Source organism: Triticum urartu, chromosome 1A (assembly GCF_056163025.1).
Source record: "Triticum urartu cultivar PI428250 chromosome 1A, HENAU_Tu73, whole genome shotgun sequence".
In the NCBI taxonomy this organism is placed as follows: Eukaryota; Viridiplantae; Streptophyta; class Magnoliopsida; order Poales; family Poaceae; genus Triticum; species Triticum urartu.
Window position 1 is genome coordinate 226138299 of NC_141873.1, and position 12594 is coordinate 226150892.

Below are 12594 nucleotides of genomic sequence, written 5' to 3' on the forward strand. Positions count from 1 at the left end.
CAACACGGGGGGATTTTTACCCAGGTTCGGGCCGCAAATGATGCGTAAAACCCTAGTCTTGCTTTGTGTGTATTTAGTGTTCTTGAGCTCTTGAACTAGCTGCGGTGCATGCCTAGTCCAAAAAGTCCGAATCCTTCCTCAGTACGCCTCGGGCCTCCTTTTATATGTCAAAGGGGTTGCCACAGTGGCACACAGGAGGTAGAAAGTATGTACAGTGTACAAGTCTATCGCCTGGCACCGTAGTACAAACACATTTAATGCACTGTCAATGTCCCTCTCGCTTTGTCGGGGACGGCAAAGAAGCTCGTCCCATCCGTTGCCACCTCGCCTCACTCTGACGCGTGTCTAGGCTGATGAGGCATGCAACGCCACGCTGGCTGGCTGGCTGCTGAGCTAGTGCGGTGGTAGGGTCTTCTCGAAGATCTGCATGCCACCACGCAGGTGCTTGGCTAGTTGGCCCCGAAGCTGCATGCTGCCACGCAGGTGCGTGCCTAGTTGGCAGGCTGGTTGCCACGTCGGAACGGGCGTGGGGCAGCGAAGCTCTGGCAAGTGCGGGCCTGGCCTTGGCCCCGTAGATGCCCCCGGCAAGGGTATTGCCGGGGTCTCGTGGCCGTCCCTGCCAGGGTCTTGCTGGGGGGCTTGCGAGCGTCCCCGGCAAGGGTCTTGCCGGGGGTCTTCGGTCATCCCCGGCAAGATCTTGCCGGGGGTCTTCGTCTTCTGGTTCTCATCTAGGATTGCAGGCCTTTGGTTTCCACAAAGATCTGCATGCCACCATGCAAGGCACTCCCGAGCCTTGGTCTTGACGTTGTCGATGGCGTCATAACTCTCAGGCTCAAGGGTGGCGATCTTTCTAGTTTTAGGCAAGTTGCCCCGGCAAGGCTCTTGTCGGGGCCATGTAGGCCGTCCCGGCAAGGCTCTTGTCGGGGGAAGCCCATCTTGTCTCTTCGCTCTTCATGCTTCTGGCTTGAGTGCTGCCTCGGCAGCCTTGTATCTTTGCTTCCTCTGCTCCGCTAAGCATGGCCGTAGGTATGGCTATGACCGCCCGTGCAGAAGTAAAGGGGTACAGAAAGGCCCCTACTTTTGTACACCCACGGCGAGCTTTGCTATTATAGTTGGATCTTATGATGTTTCTCCCCCTCTACTCTCTTGTAATGGATTGAGTTTTCCCTTTGAAGTTATCTTATCGGATTGAGTCTTTAAGGATTTGAGAACACTTGATGTATGTCTTGCATGTGCTTATCTGTGGTGACATTGGGATATTCACGTATTGGGGAACATAGCAGAATTTTTAAAATTTTCTATGCATCACCAAGATCAATCTATGGAGTCATCTAGCAACGAGGGAGAGAGGAGTGCATCTACATACCCTTGTAGATCGCGCGCGGAAGCGTTCAAGAGAACGGGGTTGATGGAGTCATACTCGTCGTGATCCAAATCACCGATGACCAAGTGTCGAACGGACAGCACCTCCGCGTTCAACACACGTATGGTTGGGAAGACGTCTCCTCCTTCTTGATCCAGCAAGGGGGAAGGAGAGGTTGATGAAGATCCAGCAGCACGACGGCGTGGTGGTGGATGCAGCAGGATCCCGGCAGGGCTTCGCCAAGCGCAAGCGGGGAGGAGAGGTGTTACGGAGGGAGAGGGAGGCGCCAAGAGCAAGGGAGTGCGGCTGCCCTCCCTCCCCCCCTCTTTATATAGGGGCCTTGGGGGGGGCGCCGGCCCTAGGAGATGGATCTCCAAGGGGGGCGGCGGCCAAGGGGTGGCTTCCCCCCCCCCCCCAAGCCAAGTGGGGGGCGCCCCACCCCTAGGGTTTCCCAACCCTAGGCGCAGGGGAGGCCCAAGGGGGGGCGCACCAGCCCACTAGGGGTTGGTTCCCCTCCCAATTCAGCCCATGGGGCCCTCTGGGATAGGTGGCCCCACCCGGTGGACCCCCGGGACCCTTCCGGTGGTCCCGGTACAATATCGGCAACTCTCGAAACCTTCCCGATGGCCAAAACTGGACTTCCTATATATAAATATTTACCTCCGGACCATTCCGGAACTCCTCTTGACGTCCAGATCTCATCCGGGACTCCGAACAACTTTCGGGTTACTGCATACTAATATCTCTACAACCCTAGCGTCACCGAACCTTAAGTGTGTAGACCCTACGGGTTCGGGAGACATGTAGACATGACCGAGACGACTCTCCGGTCAATAACCAACAGCGGGATCTGGATACCCATGTTGGCTCCCACATGCTCCTCGATAATCTCATCGGATGAACCACGACGTCGAGGATTCAATCAATCCGTATACAATTCCCTTTGTCAATCGGTACGTTACTTGCCCGAGACTCGATCGTCGGTATCCCAATACCTCGTTCAATCTCGTTACCGGCAAGTCACTTTACTCGTGCCGTAATGCATGATCCCGTGATCAACCACTTGGTCACATTGAGCTCATTATGATGATGCATTACCGAGTGGGCCCAGAGATACCTCTCCGTCATACGGAGTGACAAATCCCAGTCTCGATTCGTGCCAACCCAACAGACACTTTCGGAGATACCTGTAGTGTACCTTTATAGTCACCCGATTACGTTGTGATGTTTGGCACACCCAAGGCACTCCTACGGTATCTGGGAGTTGCACAATCTCATGGTCTAAGGAAATGATACTTGACATTCGGAAAAGCTACAGCAAACGAACTACACGATCTTTGAGCTATGCTTAGGATTGGGTCTTGTCCATCACATCATTCTCCTAATGATGTGATCCCGTTATCAATGACATCCAATGTCCATATTCAGGAAACCATGACTATCTTTTGATCAACGAGCTAGTCAACTAGAGGCTCACTAGGGACGTGTTGTGGTCTATGTATTCACACATGTATTACGATTTCCGGATAACACAATTATAGCATGAATAATAGACAATTATCATGAACAAAGAAATATAATAATAACCATTTTATTATTGCCTCTAGGGCATATTTCCAACAGTCTCCCACTTGCACTAGAGTCAATAGTATAGTTACATTGTGATGAATCGAACACCCATGCAGTTCTGGTGTTGATCATGTTTTGCTCTAGGGAGAGGTTTAGTCAACGGATCTGCCACATTCAGGTCCGTATGTACTTTACAAATCTCTATGTCTCCATTTTGAACACTTTCACGAATGGAGTTGAAGCGACGCTTGATATGCCTGGTCTTCCTGTGAAACCTGGGCTCCTTGGCAAGGGCAATAGCTCCAGTGTTGTCACAGAAGAGAGTCATCGGGCCCGACGCATTGGGTATGACTCCTAGGTCGGTAATGAACTCCTTAACCCAGACTGCTTCTTGTGCTGCCTCCGAGGCTGCCATGTACTCCGCTTCACATGTAGATCCCGCCACAACGCTTTGCTTGCAACTGCACCAGCTTACTGCCCCACCATTCAAAATATACACGTATCCGGTTTGTTACGTAGAGTCATCCAGATCTGTGTCGAAGCTAGCATCGACATAACCCTTTACGACGAGCTCTTCGTCACCTCCATAAACGAGAAACATATCCTTAGTCCTTTTCAGGTACTTCGGGATATTCTTAACTGCTGTCCAGTGTTCCATGCCGGGATTACTTTGGTACCTTCCTACCAAACTCACGACAAGGTTTACATCAGGTCTGGTACACAGCATAGCATACATGATAGACCCTATGGCCGAGGCATAGGGGACGACACTCATCTTTGCTCTATCTTCTGCCGTGGTCGGGCATTGAGCCGTGCTCAATCTCGTACCTTGTAATACAGACAAGAACCCCTTCTTTGACTGATCCATTTTGAACTTCTTCAATATCTTGTCAAGGTACGTACTCTGTGAAAGACCAATGAGGCGTCTCGATCTATCTGTATAGATCTTGATGCCTAATATATAAGCAGCTTCTCCAAGATCCTTCATTGAAAAACACTTGTTCAAGTAGGCCTTTATGCTTTCCAAGAATTCTATATCATTTCCCATCAACAGTATGTCATCCACATACAATATGAGAAATGCTACAGAGCTCCCACTCACTTTCTTGTAAATGCAGGCTTCTCCATAAGTCTGCGTAAACCCAAACGCTTTGATCATCTCATCAAAACGAATGTTCCAACTCCAAGATGCTTGCACCAGCCCATAAATCGAGCGTTGGAGCTTGCACACCTTGTCGGCATTCTTAGGATCGACAAAACCTTCCGGCTGCATCATATACAATTCTTCCTTAAGGAAACCATTAAGGAATGCCGTTTTGACGTCCATTTTCCATATTTCATAATCATAGAATGCGGCAATTGCTAACATGATTCGGACGGACTTCAGCTTCACTACGGGTGAGAAAGTCTCATCGTAGTCAACCCCTTGAACTTTTCGATAATCCTTAGCGACAAGCCGAGCTTTATAGATGGTTACGTTACCATCCGCGTCTGTCTTCTTCTAAAAGATCCATTTATTTTCTATGGCTCGCCGATCAACGGGCAAGTCAGTCAAAGTCCATACTTCGTTTTCATACATGGATCCTATCTCGGATTTCATGGCTTCCAGCCATTTGTCAGAATCTGGGCCTGCCATCGCTTCTTCATAGTTCGAAGGTTCACCGTTGTCTAACAACATGATTTCCAAGACAGGGTTGCCGTACCACTCTGGTGCGGAACGTGTCCTCGTGGACCTACGAGGTTCAGTAGCAACTTGATCTGAAGTTTCATGATCATCATCATTAACTTCCTCTCTAGTCGGTGCAGGCACCTCATGAACATTTTCTTGAGCTGCGCCACTTACCGGTTCAAGAGGTAATACTTCATCAAGCTCTACTTTCCTCCCACTTATTTCTTTCAAGAGAAACTCTTTCTCTAGAAAGGACCCATTCTTGGCAACAAAGATCTTGCCTTCGGATCTGAGGTAGAAGGTATACCCAATAGTTTCTTTAGGGTATCCTATGAAGACGCATTTTTCCGATTTGGGTTCGAGCTTTTCAGGTTGAAGTTTCTTGACATAAGCATCGCATCCCCAAACTTTTAAAAACGACAGCTTGGGTTTCTTCCCAAACCATAATTCATACGGTGTCGTCTCAACGGATTTCGACGGAGCCCTATTTAAAGTGAATGCGGCAGTCTCTAAAGCATAGCCCCGAAATGATAGCGGTAGATCGGTAAGAGACATCATAGATCGCACCATATCCAATAGAGTGCGATTACGACATTTGGACACACCATTACGCTGAGGTGTTCCAGGCGGCGTGAGTTGTGAAACTATTCCACATTTTCTTAAGTGTGTGCCAAATTCGTGACTCAAGTATTCTCCCCCAGATCTAATCGCAAGAACTTGATTTTTCTGTCACATTGATTCTCAACCTTGCTCTGAAATTCCTTGAACTTTTCAAAGGTCTCAGACTTGTGTTTCATTAAGTAGACATACCCATATCTACTCAAGTCATCAGTGAGGGTGAGAACATAACGATAGCCACCGCGAGCCTCAACACTCATTGGACCGCACACATCAGTATGTATGATTTCCAATAAGTTGGTTGCTCACTCCATTGTTCCTGAGAACGGAGTCTTGGTCATTTTACCCATGAGGCATGGTTCGCACGTGTCAAATGATTCGTAATCAAGAGACTCCAAAAGTCCATCTGCATGGAGCTTCTTCATGCGTTTGACACCTATGTGACCAAGGCGGCAGTGCCACAAGTATGTGGGACTATCATTATCAACCTTACATCTTTTGGTATTCACACTATGAATATGTGTAACATTACGCTCGAGATTCATTAAGAATAAACCATTCACCAACAGAGCATGACCATAAAACATATCTCTCATATAAATAGAACAACCATTATTCTCGGATTTAAATGAGTAGCCATCTCGAATTAAACGAGATCCTGATACAATGTTCATGCTCAAAGTTGGCACTAAATAACAATTATTGAGGTTTAAAACTAATCCCATAGGTAAATGTAGAGGCAGCGTGCCGACGGCGATCACATCGACCTTGGAACCATTCCTGACGCGCATCATCACCTCGTCCTTCGACAGTCTCTGTTTATTCCGCAGCTCCTGCTTTGAGTTACAATGTGAGCAACCGCACCGATATCAAATACCCAGGAGCTACTACGAGTACTGGTAAGGTACACATCAATTACATGTATATCACATATACCTTTAGTGTTGCCGGCCTTCTTGTCCACTAAGTATTTGGGGCAGTTCCGCTTCCAGTGACCACTTCCCTTGCAATAAAAACACTCAGTCTCGGGCTTGGGTCCATTCTTTGGCTTCTTCCTGGCAGCTTGCTTACCGGGCGCGGCAACTCCCTTGCCGTCCTTCTTGAAGTTCTTCTTACCCTTGCCTTTCTTGAACTTAGTGGTTTTATTCACCATCAACACTTGATGTTCCTTTTTGATTTCCACCTCTGCTGATTTCAGCATTGAATATACCTCAGGAATGGTCTTTTCCATCCCCTGCATATTGAAGTTCATCACAAAGCTCTTGTATCTCGGTGGAAGCGACTGAAGGATTCTGTCAATGACCGCGTCATCCGGGAGATTAACTCCCAGCTGAGTCAAGCGGTTATGCAACCCAGACATTTTGAGTATGTGCTCACCGACAGAACTATTTTCCTCCATCTTACAGCTGAAGAACTTGTCAGAGACTTTATATCTCTCGACCCGGGCATGAACTTGGAAAACCATTTTCAGCTCTTCGAACATCTCATATGCTCCGTGTCTCTCAAAACGCTTTTGGAGCCCCGGTTCTAAGCTGTAAAGCATGCCGCACTGAACGAGGGAGTAATCATTAGCACGTGACTGCCAAGCGTTCATAACGTCTTGGTTCTCTGGGACAGGTGCGTTACCTAGTGGTGCTTCTAGGATATAATCTTTCTTGGCAGCTATGAGGATGATCCTCAGGTTCCGGACCCAGTCCGTATAGTTGCTGCCATCATCTTTCAGCTTGGTTTTCTCTAGGAACGCGTTGAAGTTGAGGACAACGTGGGCCATTTGATCTATAAGACATATTGTAAAGATTTTAGACTAAGTTCATGATAATTAAGTTCATCTAATCAAATTACTCAATGAACTCCCACTCAGATAGACATCCCTCTAGTCATCTAAGTGAAACATGATCCGAGTCAACTAGGCCGTGTCCGATCATCACGTGAGACGGACTAGTAAACATCGGTGAACATCTTCATGTTGATCGTATCTTCTATACGACTCATGCTCGACCTTTCGGTCTTCTGTGTTCTGAGGCCATGTCTGTACATGCTAGGCTCGACAAGTCAACCTAAGTGTATTGCGTGTGTAAATCTGACTTACACCCGTTGTATTCGAACGTTAGAATCTATCACACCCGATCATCAAGTGGTGCTTCAAAACAACGAACCTTCGCAACGCAACGAACCTTCGCAACAGTGCACAGTTAGGGGGAACACTTTCTTGAATTATTACGAGGGATCATCTTATTTAAGCTACCGTCGTTCTAAGCAAATAAGATGTAAAACATGATAAACATCACATGCAATCAAATAGTGACATGATATGGCCAATATCATTTGCTCCTTTTGATCTCCATCTTCGGGGCTCCATGATCATCGTTGTCACCGGCATGACACCATGATCTCCATCATCATGATCTCCATCATCATGTCTTCTTGAAGTTGTCCCGTCATCTATTACTTCTACTACTATGGCTAACGCTTTAGCAATAAAGTAAAGTAATTACATGACGTTTATGTTGACACGCAGGTCATAAATAAATAAAGACAACTCCTATGGCTCCTGTCGGTTGTCATACTCATCGACATGCAAGTCATGATTCCTATTACAAGAACATGATCATCCCATACATCACATATATCATTCATCACATCCTTTGTCCATATCACATCACAAAACACTTGCTGCAAAAACAAGTTAGACGTCCTCTAATTGAACGTCCTCTAATTGTTGTTGCAAGTTTTTACGTGGCTGCTATAGGTTTCTAGCAAGAACGTTTCTTACCTACGCCAAAACCACAACGTGAATTGCCAATTTCTATTTACCCTTCATAAGGACCCTGTTCATCGAATCCGATCCGACTAAAGTGGGAGAGACAGACACCCGCCAGCCACCTTATGCAACTAGTGCATGTCAGTCGGTGGAACCAGTCTCACGTAAGCGTATGTGTAAGGTCGGTCTGGGCCGCTTCATCCCACAATGCCGCCGAATCAAGATAAGACTGGTAACGGAAAGATAATTGACAATATCGACGCCCACAACTGCTTTGTGTTCTACTCGTGCATAGAAACTACGCATAGACCTAGCTCAGGATGCCACTATTGGGAATGTAGCAGAATTTTAAAATTTTCTACGCATCACCAAGATCAATCTATGGAGTCATCTAGCAACGAGGGAGAGAGGAGTGCATCTACATACCCTTGTAGATCGCGCGCGGAAGCGTTCAAGAGAACGGGGTTGATGGAGTCGTACTCGTCGTGATCCAAATCACCGATGACCAAGTGCCGAACGGACAGCACCTCCGTATTGAACGTATGGTTGGGAAGACGTCTCCTCCTTCTTGATCCAGCAAGGGGGAAGGAGAGGTTGATGAAGATCCAGCAGCACGACGGCGTGGTGGTGGATGCAGCAGGATCCCGGCAGGGCTTCGCCAAGCACAAGCGGGGAGGAGAGGTGTTACGGAGGGAGAGGGAGGGGCCAAGAGCAAGGGAGTGCAGCTGCCCTCCCTCCCCCCTCTTTATATAGGGGCCTTGGGGGGGCGCCGTCCCTAGGAGATGGATCTCCAAGGGGGGCGACGGCCAAGGGGTGGCTTCCCCCCCCCCAAGCCAAGTGGGGGGCACCCCCACCCCTACGGTTTCCCAACCCTAGGCGCAGGGGAGGCCCAAGGGGGGGCGCACCAGCCCACTAGGGGATGGTTCCCCTCCCAATTCAGCCCATGGGGCCCTCCGGGATAGGTGGCCCCACCCGGTGGACCCCCGGGACCCTTCCGGTGGTCCCGGTACAATACCGGCGACTCCCGAAACCTTCCCAATGGCCAAAACTGGACTTCCTATATATAAATATTTACCTCCGGACCATTCCGGAACTCCTCGTGACGTCTGGATCTCATCCGGGACTCCGAACAACTTTCGGATTACTGCATACTAATATCTCTACAACCCTAGCGTCACCGACCCTTAAGTGTGTAGACCCTACGGGTTCGGGAGACATGCAGACATGACCGAGACGACTCTCCGGTCAATAACCAACAGCGGGATCTGGATACCCATGTTGGCTCCCACATGCTCCTCGATGATCTCATCGGATGAACCACGATGTCGAGGATTCAATCAATCCGTATACAATTCCCTTTGTCAATTGGTACGTTACTTGCCCGAGACTCGATCGTCGGTATCCCAATACCTCGTTCAATCTCGTTACCGGCAAGTCACTTTACTCATGCCGTAATGCATGATCCCGTGATCAACCACTTGGTCACATTGAGCTCATTATGATGATGCATTACCGAATGGGCCTAGAGGTACCTCTCCGTCATACGGAGTGACAAATCCGAGTCTCGATTCGTGCCAACCCAACAGACACTTTCGGAGATACCTGTAGTGTACCTTTATAGTCACCCAGTTACGTTGTGACGTTTGGCACACCCAAGGCACTCCTACGATATCCAGGAGTTGCACAATCTCATGGTCTAAGGAAATGATACTTGACGTTCGGAAAAGCTACAGCAAACGAACTACACGATCTTTGAGCTATGCTTAGGATTGGGTCTTGTCCATCACATCATTCTCCTAATGATGTGATCCCGTTATCAATGACATCCAATGTCCATAGTCAGGAAACCATGACTATCTTTTGATCAACGAGCTAGTCAACTAGAGGCTCACTAGGGACGTGTTGTGGTCTATGTATTCACACATGTATTACGATTTCCGGATAACACAATTATAGCATGAATAATAGACAATTATCATGAACAAAGAAATATAATAATAACCATTTTATTATTGCCTCTAGGGCATATTTCCAACATCACATGATCCACTTGATGTATGTTTTGGTGATCAACTTGCAGGTTATGTGACCTTGTGAACTTATGCATAGGAGTTGGCACACGTTTTCGTCTTGACTCTTCGGTAGAAACTTTGGGGCACTCTTTGAAGTTTTTTGTGTTGGTTCGAATAGATGAATCTGAGATTGTGTGATGCATATCGTATAATCAAACCCGCAGATACTTGTGGTGACATTGGAGTATCTAGGTGACATTAGGGTTTTGGTTGATGTGTGTCTTAAGGTGTTATTTTAGTACGAACTCTAGGGCTGTTTATGACACTTATAGGAATAGCCCAATAGATTGATTAGAAAGAATAACTTCGAGGTGGTTTCGTACCCCACAATAATCTCTTTGTTTGTTCTCCACTATTAGTGACTTTGGAGTGACTCTTTGTTGCACGTTGAGGGATTTTTATATGATCTAAGTATGTTATCATTATTGAGAGAACTTGCACTAGTGAAAGTATGAACCCTAGGCCTTGTTTCTAAGAATTGCAATACCGTTTTCGCTCACTTTTACCACTTGCTACCTTGCTTTTTATATTTTCAGGTTACAAAAACCTATATCTACCATCCATATTGCAGTTGTATCACCATCTCTTCGCAGAACTAGTGCACCTATACAATTTACCATTGTATTGGGTGTGTTGGGGACACAAGAGACTCTTTGTTATTTGGTTGCAGGGTTGTTTGAGAGAGACCATCTTCATCCTACGCCTCCCACGGATTGATAAACCTTAGATCATCCATTTGAGGGAAATTTGCTACTATCCTACAAAACTCTGCGCTTGGAGGCCCAACACGAGTCTACAAGAAGAAGGTTGTGTAGTAGACATCACCCATCTTGGGGCCTTTCCCGGCACTCCACTGGTGGGGGATGCGACCATAGAGGGCCTCTACATCAACCTTTCTACCCTTCCGATGAAGCGTGAGTAGTTTACCACGGACCTAAGGGTCCATAGCTAGTAGCTAGATGGCTTCTTCTCTTTCTTTGATCTTCAATACAATGTTCTCCTTGATGTTCTTGGAGATCTATTCGATGTAACTTTCTTTTGCAGTGCATTTGTTGAGATCCGATGAATTATGGATTTATGATCAGATTATCTATGGATATTACTTGAGTCTTCTCTGAACTCCTTTATGCATGATTAAGATATCTTTGTATTTCTCTTCGAACTATCGGTTTGGTTTGGCCAACTAGATTGGTTATCTTGCAATGGGAGAGGTGCTTAATTTTGGGTTCAATCTTGCGGTGTCCTCACCCAGTGACAGAAGGGAAAGCGAGGCACGTATTGTATCGTTGCCATCAAGGATAAAAAGATGGGGTTTATATCATATTGCTTGAGCTTATCCCTCTACATCATGTCATCTTGCTTAAGGTGTTACTCCATTCTTATGAACTTAATACTCTAGATGCATGCTGGATAGCGGTCGATGTGTGGAGTAATAGTAGTAGATGCAGGCAGGAGTCGATCTACTTGTCACGGACATGATGCCTATATTCATGATCATTGCCTTAGATATCATAATAATTATGCGCTTTTCTATCAATTGCTCGACAGTAATTTGTTTACCCCTCGTATGCTTTATTCAAGAGAGAAGCCTCTAGTGAAACCTATGGCCCCCAGGTCTATTTTCCATTATATATTTTTACATCTATAAACCAAAAAGCCCAAAAATACCTTGCTGCAATTTATTTATATTTACTTTAGTTTGCTCTTTTATTTATCTTTTATACCTATCTCTTTTAGATCTCACTCTTGTTCGTGATCGTGAAGGGATTGACAACCCCTTTTTCATGTTGTGTGCAAGTGTGTGTTAGTTTGTGCGGGTGCATATATTGGAGACTTGCTTGTGCCTCCTACTGAATTCATACCTTGGTTCTTAACTGAGGGAAATACTTATCTCTACTTTGCTGCATCACCCTTTCCTCTTCAAGGGAAAAATCAACGCAAGCTAAAGAAGTAGCACACTTGTGCTTCAAATGATAGTATCCCCAACACTCTCTCACTCTCTCACGGATTTGGCTTTGGTAGAAGAGGGAATTGAATGGAAAGCAACTTGGGAAAGTCTAAAAATCAAGGTTCAAATGGTATGAATCTCTTGTTCTCAACACATGAGTAGGTGGTTCTCTCTCAAAAAACGAGTAATGGAAGTAGTCATTCATTCTGATGGATCTCTTAGAGAGTAAGTGGGGGTCGAGGGGTATATATAGCCTTCACACAAAGATCCAACCATTACAAGTATTTGACCCAACTCGGTGACACCGGACTGAATTCTTGATGAGACCGACTAGTGCAAAATATTCGAATGTTGGAGGTTTTAGTGAGACCAATCAGAACATCTCGTGCGACCGAAGTGCAATGGCTAGGGCAAGACCTCATTTCAGTAGTTCTGATCGTTTCATCTCGGTAATTCCAAAATGAAGCAAATTCATCACAAAAACTTGGTTAGGCAATCTCGATGAGATCGAGATCCATATCGGTAGAACCGAAATGCTAGGGTTTGGCTTAGTCAGTGTATGTGATCAACTCGGTGAGTCCAGGATGTAAAATT